Source organism: Sapajus apella, unplaced genomic scaffold (genome assembly GCF_009761245.1).
Source record: "Sapajus apella isolate SASKATOON/1434 unplaced genomic scaffold, GSC_monkey_1.0 scaffold60, whole genome shotgun sequence".
Taxonomy (NCBI): domain Eukaryota; kingdom Metazoa; phylum Chordata; class Mammalia; order Primates; family Cebidae; genus Sapajus; species Sapajus apella.
Window position 1 is genome coordinate 10,406,720 of NW_022437000.1, and position 15,586 is coordinate 10,422,305.

The 15,586-nt window shown below is 45.1% G+C and overlaps 1 protein-coding gene across 1 annotated transcript in view; it reads right to left on the reverse strand.

The window, feature by feature from the left end:
• COL4A1 (collagen type IV alpha 1 chain) overlaps positions 1-15,586 on the reverse strand; it is a 148,672-nt gene that overhangs the window by 71,083 nt on the left and 62,003 nt on the right. The window lies entirely within an intron of this gene.

Sequence of the window (15,586 nt, forward strand, 5' to 3'; positions counted from 1 at the left end):
TCAAAGGGCATAAATGAATGCTTCCAACTTGGGCTCCGGCCACTGCAGGAATGATCACACTTTGGAGTTGTTGAGAGCCTGCACGTGAAATCACACCTCTGCTCACCAGCTCAACTGTCTTTTTATGAAGTTCCATGAACTTTATCACAATTCTAGGTCATGACTTAGTTAGAAGAAGAGAGATTGCAGGAACATAAATAATTGATAACAAAATATCAACAAGAGGTTAGCTCTCTTCTGAGTTTGTATAAAAAGAGAGAGAGAGAGAGAGAGAGAGAGATGTGGTCTTGCTCTGTCACCCAGGCTGGAGTACAGGGATGCGATCTTGGCTCACCGTAACCTCCGCCTCCCAGGTTCAAGTGATTCTTGTGCTTCAGCCTCCCAAGTAGCTGGGATTACAGACATACACCACCATGCCTGGCTAATTTTTGCATTTTTAGTAGAGACGGGATTTCACCATCTTGGCCAGGCTGGTCTCGAACTCTTGACCTCAGGTGATCTGCCACCGTGGCCTCCCAAAGTGTTGGGATTACAGGTATAAGCCACTGGGCTTGGCCTAATTTTTTTTCTTATAAAGACACTTTGCTTTATTTTCATTAGCTCCAAAGCAAGGACCTTGAGAGTTCAAAAGATGTGTTCTCCATTAGCAGCAATGTTGAGAAACAGCAATTAGTGCCTCCTAGGTAGCGGAGGATGCTATTAACTTGAACTGAATAATGTCTGTGGGTGTGGGGCAGCGTCGTGGAACAAAACCAGGACACACAAAGTCAGGAAATGCCACAAGGTAGGTGATGGATTTTTTTTTTTTTTTGGTCTGTGATAAAAGTAAACTTGAAAAATGAAGATGATATACTCTGAAGGTAGGAAATATAGTTGATAACACAAAAGCATGCAAGATAGTCTTTAGGTTTAAACCGTGAGAGAATTGCTCATTGTCAATTAAGAAAAAACTTTATTTTTTTCTTAAAAATGTGTTAGATATAATTATCTATCAAAATTGGGTTTTACAGGTTCCCTGCCAGGGGACATCCTGGGTCCCCATCCTCTGAGTGGTCCCCTACCAGGAGATGTCGAAACCCAGCAGGCAGTGACTGCCATTCCGTCTAGTTCCCTCCCCAAGCACCTCGAAGAGATGGCACAGGGTAGATACCCAATTAATGTTTTCATGAGGGGGCCGGGCGCGTGGCTCACGCCTGTAATCTCAACACTTTGGGAAACTGAGGCAGGTGGATCACCTGAGGTCAGAAGTTCAAGCCTAGTCTGGCCAACATGTTGAAACCTTGTCTCTACTAAAAATACAAAAATAACCCAGCCATGGTGGCACACACCTGTCATCTCAGCTACTCGGGAGTCTGCGACAAGAGAATCGCTGAACCCAGGAGGCAGAGGTTGCAGTGAGCCGACATCACCCACTGCACTCTAGCCTGGGTGACAGAGAGAGACTCCGTCTCAAATAAATACATAAATAAATAAAAATAAAATATTTTCATGAGTGAATCGGAAAAGACCCCAAGAAAATGACATAAATCTGCAAGAGGGCGCAGATTTCGGAGCCCTATTTTCAAACGACTGCAAAAACAAGCACCTGCACTGCGGGGAGCACACGGAGCTCCGCGCGCCTCGCTCTCCACGTGCTCTCTTCTGCAGAGATGGGAGAAGAACCTAGCCTAGCGCTAGAACATTCTGGTGCTGGCTCCAGCGCCAACCGCCAACCCCTGGGACGCTCTAAAAATCAGTTTCAGCATCATCTGTACGTCAAGGATGACTCCAGCTGCATGGCTCACCTGGCAGCATTACTTTAAAAATCAAATGTGCTCAAGTATTCAGTTAAATGCTACGCAAATGGTTCTGAACGAAACTGGTCCTACTTTACTGTTATCTAAACACATAAATATTTTGTGTTTATTCTAACGATTTCTGTGTCCAACGAGCCAGCTGCATTTCCCCTGAAGCCACGGAATGCTTTAAAAGAGAATAAAAAGGCCACACTGCTAGTGTTCCCAGCAGTTATGACCCAGGAAGTATCTCATTCCTGTTTTTATGGCTAAGACAGACATAAGAAAGTTGGAATTTCTTGAGTATTTTAGAAAGATGACAGTTTCAAGAAACTCCCCCCTTTATCTTATACTCAAGGTTTTGTGTTTCTTCCTTAATAAATACTTCTGGAATTCGTGCTGCTCAAGCCTAGAACATTCTATTGATTCTGTCAGGTCAGCCTGGGTCTTAGGAAAGCCACCGCAATCCTCCACAGATAGCCTGTAGGTAGCTAATGTCATACATAGGTCCAGAATCCTCAGATCACTTCCTTACTCCCAAGCAAGTTACTTGTCTGTATCTTATCACTGATAACATTTCACCCCAGGATGCTGCAGGAATTTCAATACCCCATTAATCACTCTCGGAATCTCAGAGATAAGAACCGTTCTAAGGCAGTTAAAACTTGACAAACCAACTTTGCCCATGGAATACAATGTAATCTCAGCAGAGCTGGAGGTTTTACAAAACCCACTATTAACCTAACTCATTAATTTGAAAAAGCAGTAGTGAGATTGATCTAAATTAATAAGTAACTGAATTTTAATCTCTTTTAAGTAAACACTATTAAATCCTTTAAAACATACACAGTCACCCAAAGAAAGAAATTAAGCCAACATCTTGAAGTTTTATTTTCTTTTGTGTTTTGCTTACAATCTTGGTTTTAAAACTGGATCGATAAGAAAAGCATGTAATTGCAAGCTCAATACCAAATATTGGTACATAATTAAGACAATAAATGGCTATTTCATAAATACTTAAAAATGGTCTTCCCTGAGCTGGTAATCTCTCTTCACCTCAATGCTGTTCATCAAATTGGCAAGACTGTTTCCAAAAGATAATGTGGAGATATATTTTAATCCAAGGTGTGGCCCATTATTTAAAAATTTCTATCAGTAAAATCTTATTTAATGCCATTTTCACTATGCCTAGTTTGTAGATGTTTTAAAGATTAAACTTACAGTACCATTTCCTGCCTTTTTTTCTTAACTACTTCATGTCAATTGACTAAAATATTGAGATTTTTGGCTAGGAACTAAGACGTGGAAACAAAACAATTGGGTTACAGTTTGTAAATTATGAGGTATTAACTTTCTAATAAAAGCAGATGGTAGAGTATGTAAATGTGACATTTCCCCGTGTATGTGGGGATTTTTTTAAAGTTCTATCAACTGGAGGACAGATGACCAAGTGTGCGTATGGTGGACACACACACAGCATCAGAGAGAGAGGGACAGATGAAGAAACAGACGGAGAGAAGCTGCACTAAGAGGCAGGTTGGGGACACCTGCTTCCCACACCCCGGACCCCCCTCCCAGGGTCTGAGGTCTCAGTCACATCACTGAGGCAATTCCTCTTTGGCAAGAGACAGCCGGCCAGACAAGCATCCTGAGACAGCTATTCCTTCACTCCCAGATATACAGTTGTCAACTTGGTGGACACGCTGAGCTGTCATGGGAATTCTAAACCTACAGGCACCCACCCTTTGTTCTCCACAGGGAGTCAGCATGTTTTGCGAAGAAACAGAGGGAAAGCAGTCATCTTCTTAACAGCGATTTGATAGTCCACATAAATGTCCTGCCGTGGGTTAGGCCCAGAATTTCGGGATAGCAAATAAGCATCCACAGCATCCAGTCCACACTGAGTGCCCAAGACCAGCACCCTCCAAAATCCCCACTCAGGGAAAACGAGCAGAGCCACGCCCGAAGCAGGTGGATAGGAGGGTGCCATTCAGGCCACGTGGTGAAGGCCTGGGGGGTTCCTGAAGAAAGTGTGTGTGTGCCAGGGGTATGTACATGTGTATGGTGTGCATAGCATGTATGTGTGTGTGGTGCGCATGTGTGTGTGCTATGTGTGTGTGTGGTATGTATGTGTGGTGTGTGGTGTCTGTGTGTGTGGCATGTGTATGTGTGTGTTCTATGCATATGTGTATGGTGTGTGTGGTGTGTATATGTGTGTGGTAGGCGTATATGTATGTGTGTGGTGTGTGCATGTGTGTGTGCATGCATGTGATGTGTGCATGTGTGTGTGGTGTGTGCATGTGTGTGTTCTATGCATATGCATATGGTGTGTGGGGTGTGTATATGTGTGTGGTAGGTGTATATGTATGCGTGTGGTGTGTGCATGTGTGTGGTGTGTGCATGTGTGTGTGCATGCATATGGTGTGTGCATGTGTGTGTGGTGTGTGCATGTGTGTGGTGTGTGCGTGTGTGTGGCGTATGTGTGTGTGTCGCGTGTGCGTGTGTGTGGTGTGTGCATGTGTGTGGTGTGTGCACGTGTGTGGTGTGTGCATGTGTGTGGTGTGTGCACGTGTGTGTGATACGTGCATGTGTGTGGTGTGTGCACGTGTGTGTGATATGTGCATGTGTGTGGTGTGTGCATGTGTGTGTGGTGTGTGCATGCACATGTGGGGTAGAGAGGACAAAGCCCACAGGTGGCAGGCGTGGGAATACCCTGGAAAATCACGCAGGTGTACATGAGCCCTGAACAGAGAGAAAAGAAAAGCAGAGGGGAAATGATTGGGAACTTGTGGTGGGAGGAACAGAAAGGGCAGAAGTTTTAAAAGGAAAGAAGGGAAAAGGGGGCGAGTGAGGTGGTGCAGGGCGGTCCAGCTCCTCTGAGACCACAGGCGCCTCCCCAGCCTCCTGCAGAAGCCCCTGCCACGCCCTGCCCAAGTCCCTGTCAAAGGTCCACAATAGAGAAAACACTGCTCTGCTTTCTGCCCCAGTCACACCGGTGTGCTGTTCTGGTGTTTGCTGGAAGTTCCCCTGTGGTCTGCTCCTCGGCCCTGGCAGGCAGGACATCTGTGGAGTCACAGTCTCCTGCGAAGAAATGCAGGTTCCACGTGCAGAGGCCAAGTGAAGACGCCTCCAGCCACCCAGGACCTCTGCTCCCAGGGCTCCCAGTACGTGGTCCAGGCAGGACAGGGTGCATCCCTGCACCCAGGGCCTCCACATCCAGATTCAGGGCAGGGCAGCCAGCCTCTCCTCCCAATCAGTAGGCAGGATCTAACACCTTTCACCTTCATCAGCCCCATCAGGATGACTCATGACGTTGCGTCGATAAAACTCCAAGAACGCGGAGACAGCGTGCTGCAGCCCAAAGCCCTGACTCAGAAGCACACACGGCATCTCCAGCCCGCATGGCGAGGAGACAGCCAGTCTAGGAACAAGGTCCACCGGGTGCCTCTTGCCTTTGCCCCGGCCATATGGATGAGATCAGGGAGCCCACATGGGCCACAGAAAGACAAACCGTGACAGTTTCACACTCACGGAAATGTGGAATGTTTGGATGTTCTGGACTCTTGTGCGTGGAAGTCAGAAGGGAGAGGTAAGGAGGCACAGTTGTCCATGGACGTTTCTCAAAGTACCAACATTTCCAAATCAGGAAAAACCCGATGAGAAACAGGGAAAGGGGGTCTGAGGCGTTAATGCAAGGGCCGCGGCACCTGAGCCGCTGCCTGAGCTTTTGGGGCCTGTGAGTGACCGTTGGGTTTGCCCTTCCTTGCCCCCTGCAGATCAATTTCTGCCCATGGGACATCCATTCTCACAGCTGTGCCTTCTCTGTACCCAGAGGTCTTGGCAGAGTGTTCATGTAGGGGTTCAATCCTGCTATTACTGGCCCGCATCTTCCATCATGAACCTGCAGGGCAGGCGCCACAACTGCCACTGGCCACCACCCAGGCCCACTAGCACAGGAGGAGCCCAGCCCAGCTCACAGGACAAGGGGCCACTGGGATGAGGGGACACTGGCTCTCCAGCTCGAGGAACCTACTGGATCGACTATGGACAGAGGTCATTCCTTTACCAATCTTCTCGGGAAAACCACTTCAAAATCAAGCACATCGCCACATGTCACAGACCTGGGAACTGAAGTCTTAGGGTTGTGGGTTTCTCACCTAGGAGAGCAAACTAACCTAAGGCCCTAACATGCCAACTGGGATGCCCACAGAAAACTCTCTGGTGAAATCCTCCAGCTCTAACAGGACACGTGGAAGAAATTCACATCTATCATTCATTATCTTCACCTATTCGCAGAAATAGCTAATTAAGGAAAAACCCTACCAAGGGTCTTTAACCCAAGAATGATTTTATTACAGCTTTTTAGAACTTAGCCAGGAATCCCTGTTAGTTTCTTGTGTCAGATTTTCATGTGAAGACATCCAGAATCATTGAATTTGGGGCCAGTTAGCATTAAACTCATAAAATGATGTGATTAACCAAGGCTAAGCTATATCAAGTATACTTTTACCATGTTGCCAAAGGGAGAAAAATATGACAAAGGGGCACCACGTCCCCAGAGTCATCTGGTTTGCTCATTAACTCTGACTAATTCTTCCTTTGTTTAATTGCACATTGTGCTAAACCACTTCATAAGGATGGGGATCCTGTGAGTACCATTTTTGAGCGTGCAGTTCTCCACACCCACCTACATAATTAGCCTCATAACTTGCTGTCTAGAAACATATTTAAATGCTCAAAATATTCTACCAGCCAACAGGAGGAAAATCCAATTGCCCAGTTTTCATTTGTCAGGGTTTCTTTTATGTTAAGTCTTTGATCTTGAATTAAAATATACAGTCTCATTTTGCTCCTCTGAAAAGAAAGCTGCTTTCCTGCCAGCCAATGTTTTGTCAAGATTGTATTTACAAAAAATCATTTTTCCCATAAATAGTCAGGACGGAGGCTGCCAGTGCTGGGCCACAGCAGAGACAGCCTGTACTCCCGGAGAGGGCTCTGCGCTTTCACAGCACGGCACGTGATCTCCCATTCAAGATGCTTGGTTTTCTGCTGCTGCTTCTGAACATGGAAACAGAACTAGCTCCCGATTTTCAAAGCTGCACTAGATGCAGTGAGCCCCAAATACAGCTGCAAATCAAGAGTCGTCAATTTGTGTGATGGTCTCTCCTGAGTCTAACAGGTCCGTCCCACAGCGCAGGGCAAAGGGGCAGATTTTACAATGGGCGGACCTAGGAAGCAGAGCTGGAAATGGGAATGCGCAGTCACCGTCTGCGTTCGGGAAGGGGACGTGTGCCTGTCAGTGACATCCAAGGCACAGGGGAGCCAGCGACGGGTGGGCCTCGTGTACAGAATAAGATAAACCATTCGGCATGGATCTGCTTCCAGTCGCTTTTCTAGGGGACATTGTTGATATTTTAGCCTTGGATTCAGGCGTATTTTTTTTAAATTCATTGTTTTCAAAGAACTATCAAAAAAGACAAAAGTAGGTGAATGTGGGAACCCACGCTGATCACACGGATTCTCACGATTCCTCTGCCAGATGATGATTCATGTGCAGTATGTGGAAATAGGAAACGCGGGACATCTGGAAAAGTCTTGGCATTGCACACGCCAGACAAAACACGGAAAAGGAGGAGAAGAATGTAATACATTAAACCATGTAACCAGCTAATGGGGGTAGGGGGGAGGGGGAAGACTCTCAGACCCTGAAGATGAGCCTGAGTGTCCAAGTCAGATACTTCAGGGGGCTGGAATCCATTAGATGGCAAAAACAAAGTGACATCTCATGCATGTTCCCCTCTCAATAACAGCTAGACCAAGCAAGGCTGGCCGAGGGGAGGGAGGAGTTCGGACGTCTGTAAGTCCACGCACACTGGGAAAAACCGCTGGCAGCAAAAGCTCGCAGCGGTAGTAGGAAAAGTTGGGGAACTGAAGAAAAGGAGAGTAATTTTCTTCACATTTTAAAGGATAATGATTCCGGAAATGGATGATAAAACCACAGTGTTGATTAGACATTTGGATGAAAACTTCAGGCAGACCTCCCAAGTGAGCCCATCTCATTTTCCCATCCACCAAAAGCATCCAAAAGCTACAAACACTACCTAATGGTCCTGCCAAGATTCTCAGAACATTCTAATGTCCCTTCAATTTAGGCCCCGGGGGTGCTTCTGTCGTGGGTGGAAAGGGTCCGTTTCTCTGGTTTTCCGGCCTCCATCTGCGATTGCACACACTTAGTTGGACAGGGACCCATGTCTATGCCTTTCTGTCCATGGAATTGTCTAGAACTGAGCCAGCAAGCACATTTTCCTCACATTTATTGCCACTTCAACGTGCAGCTGCGACTCACATGACCCACACAAGTCCCTGCATATGACGTTTTAAATTTCTGAAGTGTTTTTATGCCTAGCATCCTTTAGTCAGTTCTTTTAGCAACTCTGGGGAATTTCTAGGTCAGAGCATAACTTGGTCAAAACAACTTGGTGAAACACAGTGGGTGGATGGGGAACTCACACTAGAATCAGGGTTTTACCCACCAAGCCACTCTTTCACAAAGGCCATTCCTGGCTTGAGAAATTAAAACAGTCAGGCCAGGCACAGTGGCTCATGCCTGTAATCCCAGCACTTTGGGAGGTCGAGGTGGTAGATCTCTTGAGGCCAGGAGTTCGAAACCAGCTTGGCCAACATGGTGAGAAACCCTGTCTCTACTAAAAATACAAAAATTAGCCAGGTGTGATGGTGCACATCTATAACCCCAGCTACTTGGGAGGCTGAGGCAGGATAATCGCTTGAACCCAAGAGATGCAGTGATCCAAGATCATGCCGCTGCACTCCAGCCTGAGTGACAAAGTGAGACTCCATCTCAAAAAAAAAAAAAAAAAAAAAAAAGGAAAAAGAAAAAAAAGGGGATCAAATAAGTGCGGGGAACTGTACAAGATGCAGCGCCCACGGAAGGTCCAGGTGATACACTGTCTTATTAAAGGTTCTGAGACATCCCAGGCCAAAAAAAACAAACGTCCATTTAACCTGAACTCAGTTTTCCCCAAACGCCATGTCCTTGGAACCTCTTCCCGGTTTCATCCCAGAGGAAACATCTGTTGACATCCTAAAGATAGTCTGATGGTCATATTTTGGGAAAGGCTAAACTAGACACTATTGTCTCTCAGGAATATTCAAAACATTCATGAACAAAGACATTCGATTAGTCTCAAAAATATTAGAAGTAATTTCAAATCTGCTTAATGCACTACCTAAACAAATCTCACATTTATTTTTAAAAGCCCCTTAGTATTGTATACTAAGGAGCACTCTGTGCATTTTGATTTTATAGTGTATATTTCACACCTTGTAAGTAAGAAAATGGAATTTGTTTTTAAACGGTCTAGATTTGAAATTCTCACTAATTCAAATCTGGCACCATGCCTCTCGCATATTAAGTACTTAAAAAATAAATTAGTTATTATTAATAATTCACTGTTATTAGTTCAAGTGAATTAACTTATGCAAAGTTTCAAAGAGTCTACACAAAAATATTTGTGTAGAATTTAATATCTAAGAAGAAGCGTAACAACTTTAACATCTAAAACAATGGTTAATGTAATTTATAGGAAAAATTTTTAAATATTCTGTTCAAAACAATGCATACAAAAGAGAAGACATGCAAGAAAGATAACCGTACAAGAAGATAATCATTGTTCTTTAATAATTATTGAAGATCCAAATCTATTCTACACAGATACTAGGAATAACAAGGAATGGAAGGAGGGCCAGTCCACGTATAAAGCGGAAGATTTAAAGCACTCTGCTCTTGTATGTTTTAATTTCATAATGAAAGCATGGCTTACTGTAAGTGTGTCTGCTGTTACCCATGTGTAAATTAGAGGAAAGATCATGAAAATAAATAGGTTTATAAATTGAAGATTATTGAATTCTACAAAAATACAAATAAAATACAGGCCCTGTCTCAAAAAGGACTTTCATCTAAGATTTAATTACAACTAATTTAATTACAACTAATACCCTAAATTTATGATCTTAAAAGAAAGTGCGTCCCTTACCTTAAAGGCAGTGTTAGATTCTGAGGCACCGACAACTGTTACAATGTAGCACAAAAGCGACTAGAATGTTGTGGGTGAGGTGTGAAAAGACAGCATGCAGGTTCAGGCCTACACACCCCTCGTCACAGAGATGCTTCAGTGTCTCTGGCAGTGGAAGCTAATAAAAAACAATCAATGTAAAATGGCACACCTAATTCAACACACTGGACAATCTAGCCTCTTCTCTTCCTGTATTTAGGTATTAGATTGATGGCATTCCTTACAGATAATGTTTTCCTTCTTATTTTGTATGTCCTTGAGAGAGATATACTAAGAAGGCTTATTTGGCATCTCTCAAAGTGTCCAGCAAAGTAATGACTGAAAAACACACGCTGATTAATTAATCATGTATCTAAGGATGGCAGAGGCAGTCCCTCTCCAGGTCTAAGCAGCCTGTGAAGAGGGAAAAGAAGACACCTCTTCCATTTGCGGAGGAGGCGGAGGCCCAAGTGCATGATCGTGAGTCAGAGGATGCGTGAGAAGCACGGCCAGGCCCGCATCCTGGGGAACTGCAGAGAAACCGTGAAGATCACCAGCCTCCAAGCAGAACAGGGAGCTTCCTGAAGAGCAGAGTCTATACCGGGATTTCCCAAAGGCAGGGGTGACCCAGTGCTCACTCTGGGGGTGTTTCTGCAGCCCTCTCACAGGCCTGAAAAGGCTTACTTCAAAATGCCCTCCCCTTAGAGAGATTTTTACTCCTAATGCACTGGGAAAAGCACTCCTGAATGGGGTGGGATGTGCGTTTTGCTGGGCTGGGCACCCTTAACCCGTCTCAGGAGGGGAGAGTGGGGCAGACATGGCTGCTGACCGTCTGACCTACCCCCTGTCACACACGAGGGGCTTGCTGTGAGTTATTTGTTAAGCCAGACTGGAGGCCCACGTTGACTCCTTTGGAGGAGCTTCCAGGCATCTGGTTCAACAAATAACCCACTCCTCCTGACCTGCCAGCCCAGAGGCCCACATCAGCTCCTTTAGAACAGGAACTGGAGGCCTGCCCCTGGCCCCAGAGGAACAGGTTGCGGTCCTCCAGCAATCCTCACCATCCCTGACCATTAGAGAAAGACTTCGGAAGGCTTGCTGTCCTTGTCAGTTAGATAGAGAAAAGGAACTTGCTCAAGGACATCGGGATATTCTGAGCTGTGTGTTCAACTGGCCAGACTCCCTCAGATTAGGATCTGCTTATCTGAAGGAAACTGAGTCATGCTCTGGTTAGTGTCTGAATCCTGTTACTTGTCTTTTATTAGCTATAAAAGATGGGGTTAGGCCAACAGTTCTCAATCCAGGGTGAGTCTGCAACCCTTCTTTCCCCACCAGGAGACACTTAGCATCACCTGGAGATACATTTATGGCATCTAATAGATAGGGACCGGATTGCTGCTCAGTGTCCTACAAAGGACAGGACAGACCCACAACCAAAAATTATCGCACTCAACTGTCCATACCACCAAGCAGGAAAAGCCTGGGCTGGCTGCTTTCTTCCACTGTGCAATAGATATTGTAATAACGTGCAAAGGGTTGGGGTTAGGGCACAAAACACACTCAGACCCAGGCCTGGCCCAAGGTACAACCTCTTTCTCTTTCTTGCTCTGACACTCCCAAGCCAGGATTTTCCTATCCTGGCCTAGATCTGTTGTGTAAAAGCAGTGGCTAGAGCCAAATGCTGAGATGCAGAGAGACAGGCTTATACGAAGGTGTGACGTAGACATGCATCGATTGTGTCAAATATCTAGGCACTAAATGGCTGGTAAATCTACAAACTCTTCGCCATAGCAAGGTAAAGGGCATCCTTAGAAACTCAGCCATACACAGCATGAAATTCTTCCCAGATTTCCCTGGGCCAGAAATGAAATCACTTCCAGATTGGCCACAGACTTCTCCAGCCCTTTCAAATCAGATAACGTACACATTTTAGACAAACAGACAGCAATACCATTTTCAAAGTTCTCTGCTTGGAAAGCAATCTTTGCTTGTCCTATCTGATGACAACACTGCTGCAGTGCAGAGCCAATGTGGACAGAAGCTGTGACTGACAGACAGTCTAATCAGTAATAACAGGATAACGTGCCGCTTCTCTACATCTTTGCCAAGGATCTGGGTATCAGCAGGGTTAGAGTATTACAAGAAGATATAGATAGCCACACAGTTGTCACTATTCACTAGCAAGGCTACAAATCTGCTTAAGACTGTGCTCACAAGACTGGCTTGGGAATGTCCCTTCCAAGAGTCACTACAGTAGAAACCATCAAATGTTTGCTAGGACAGCATTCATCAACTGGTCCCAAGAGCTGTTTTCTCGGAAGAATGCAGTTCAATTAACATGCGTCTTCACACATATGTGTGACACGTGAACCTAGTCTGTATCCAAGCGAGTCTGGTGAATTAGCGACGTGAGAGGCTGGGGTCCCACTGTAGCTGGGAAGCTGTCACTTGATTTTACACTCCAGGTCCCAGGGATCACTTCCTTCTCAGAAAAACTGTAGTATCTGTTTTCTCAACTGCTTCTCCTAGAATCTGATAATTTCCTCTCACCTTGTTATTTACTAATGTCCATCAGTCTTCCCTCTCTAGTTTAACTTGAAATTCCCTTTTTTGGACACTGCAGGGACACAGATTACAGTGATAGTGTTATGGAAACGTGGGCCCCCAGGTTAGATTATTTGAAAGATGCCTTGTGAAAATGCTGTTTTAGCAAAACATAAATGGTTAATTTCCTTAGTGTAAGGCAGTAACTTCTGGGAATGTGCTGCCTTTCCTACTATCTTAAATAGTTGAGAAAATCAGATTATCAAGCAAAAGAAGAGCTTAACTTTTGGCTATTTCTGTGAAGGCAAACATTCAAAATCCTAATCAGTTTAAGGAGATAGCATTCCCACACTGCTGTGTCTCCGAGGAGCACAGAGCCACTGTGTGCACGTCCAAATTAATTACCTAACAGAAAACATCTGAAGACAGGAGTGGCCTTTCCAGGCAAGAGGGAAAATAAACAACTCAGCAAAGATTCTATGAAATCCGGTAGAAGCCTGCTGAACTTAACTGATGAACTCAGGTCAAACTACCACATATTTATTGATTACGTGATAACTATGAGATTATAAAACCTACAATGATTTGCACTAAAATGTATTTATGGTATCTACAGAATATAAGACATCCTGCCCATTGTGTCATATCTCTTGTAGAAAGCAGGACTTAGTCAAAAGAGATTAGCACTGGAGATATTCCAGTTTCTGTTGAGGATACTGGTGGTTTGCAAATAATAGTGTTCAAGTGTTCCTCAAAAAGACATGGGAAATGATTTCCAAATTTCTAAGGCTGTGATGTTCTGACCCAGCCAGGGAAATTTCACTGCCTCTGAGCTGGGCCTACTACTGTCCTGTTTTTAAGAACAACAAAGTAAAATCAATTTAATGTGTAGACATTTGGGAATATCAAAATAACCTGTATGAGGATAGAAGGTGTTCCGCTGTAGCTCCTAAGTAAACCAGTGATTTAATACAGCAGATTCGCATTCTATGATTCCAATCATTTTGTTGTTACACTGGTCGGTGTTTCTAGAGCTGGGACACTCTGAAAGCGCATAGAAGGTGGCAGCCACTGGGGTGGGTCCATTTCGCCTCCTGACCTACCAGCCTAAAGCACATTTCTTTCTTAGCTGACTTTGAGATGAAAGAAGGGGAACCAGATATGAAACCTTAGCTCAGTGAAGCTTGAGGCATTTCACATCATGAAATTGATTATTTTAACAGGACTTCCAAGACAATAAGGGGAAGTTTAAAATTTCCTTGTCAGTGGCAGGAAGGGCTCTTTCCCCTTCTCAAAGCTGTGTGAACCATAGGACCTGAAATGTTTATGCTCAAGATGAGAAGAGAGTAGACCTTGTCTATTTTTGTTAAAATGATAGAATACTAAACCATTAGCTATTGCCCTAGGCCAAGGTTACAAGAGGCCTTCTAAATCGATTCAATTATCGCCTCTTAAGTCACAAATTCAGAATGGTCTAAGGCAGAGCTTGCTAGCATTTTATTTTAAATGTTCTTTATGGAATAAAAAAAAAAAAAAAAAAAAAAAAACTAAGAACCCCAAAGTTGGCAATGGAGAGGTTGGAGCATACAGGAGCAGCTCAGGCTGAAAAAAGGCCTGGAGGTGCTGGGGTCCCTGGCCAGGGTCCCCTGGTGGGAAACCTGGCTGAGGCCCCACCAGGAGGAAAGCAGATCCTGCCCCTTCATCCCAGTCCCGGCCAGGCTCTGCTGACTCCCAGTGTCAAGGCTGAAGCTGGTCCCTATAGGAAGCGGGCATGAGACCTCGCTCGGGACACAACTTCCACCTGGCCCCTCGCTTCCCGGCCTTCCTGTCCTGAGCAGGGCGCAGGCCCCATGCAGGCTCCATGCCACAACAGGCACAGACCTCACTCGGGAGGGGGCCGCCACAGGGCTCCTCCCCAAACAATGTTGAGACAAAATGGTGGAGGCCCTTTCCCTCAGGCCAGGTGCTAGAGCACCTGCTCCGCACACCTGTAGTCCACTCGGAGTGGAAGCAGCTTGGGCTCTGAGGGGTGTCACCTGGTTCTAGATGTCAGCTGACAGGTCGGAAGGCTACACTCCGTCATTCTCCCTTGTCATGTTTTGATGAGTGGATTTTTGGAAAAAACTGAAATAAATTAGGCTAAAAAAATTAAAAGTTTTTTGGGTTTGGGGTTTTGTTTTTGAGTTAGAGCCTCACTCTGTCACCCAGGCTAGAGTGCAGTGGCGCGATCTCGGCTCACTGCAACCTTGGCCTCCTGGGTTCAAGTGATTCTCCTGTCTGAGCCTCCCGAGTAGCTGGGACCAAAGCCTCACGCCGCCACGCCGAGCTGATTTTTGTACTTTTAGTAGAGACTGAGTTTCGCCATGTTGGCCAGGGTGGTCTCGAACTCCTGACTTCAAGTGGTTCGCTTCCCTCAGCCTCCCAAACTGCTAGGATTACAAGCGTGAGCACCATGCCCGACCTAAAACATATATATGTGAAAGTTTATAGGCGTGGACAGAATAAGAAAGTTTGTAACGCTCCAGAGTCGAGGAAGGTCCCCCACCAAGGCCTGCCAGCTAGACGGAAGCAGATGGGAACGGAGGAAGACATCAACCCTGCTGTCCCTCAGAGCAAGCAAGGCCGACTTGGCTCCAGCCCTGATACCCTCAAAGCACATGAAAAACAGAGTAATCATGTACAGGCCTTAACTTCCTCTTAGTCGGTACCCCAAAGTTCTCTATTTTATAACTTTAAGGACTTTTTTATGAGTTTGATAAACTCACGCGTATATTTCAGGTTAGATTTTCAACAAAATGTGGCATGAGAAACACTTGCCTCTACTTTAAAATAACACTTGAACAGGCACACTGGAAATTGCTAGAAAAAATTCCAAAGTAAGAGAACAAACAGAGCATGAAGATGAATTAAGTCAATAAGGAAAGATGTGAAACTGTCTTACATACTTCACTCATCCAAAAACTATCCAGGTGACACTAGTGCCACCAACTATCAGGCATATTTTTAAAAATAATAATGTTGGCATTTCAGCAAACAGCCAAAAAGAAACCACAGAATTTTCTGTTAAGTAGAATCTTCTGAATTTCAAAAGCATGAGAGTGTGGCCCCAAAAACCTCTGGCATGCCAGGGTGGCAGGTAAGAATTCACACACTGGCTGGAGTGACACCTTCAGCTTTCTGGAAACAGTGTCCTAC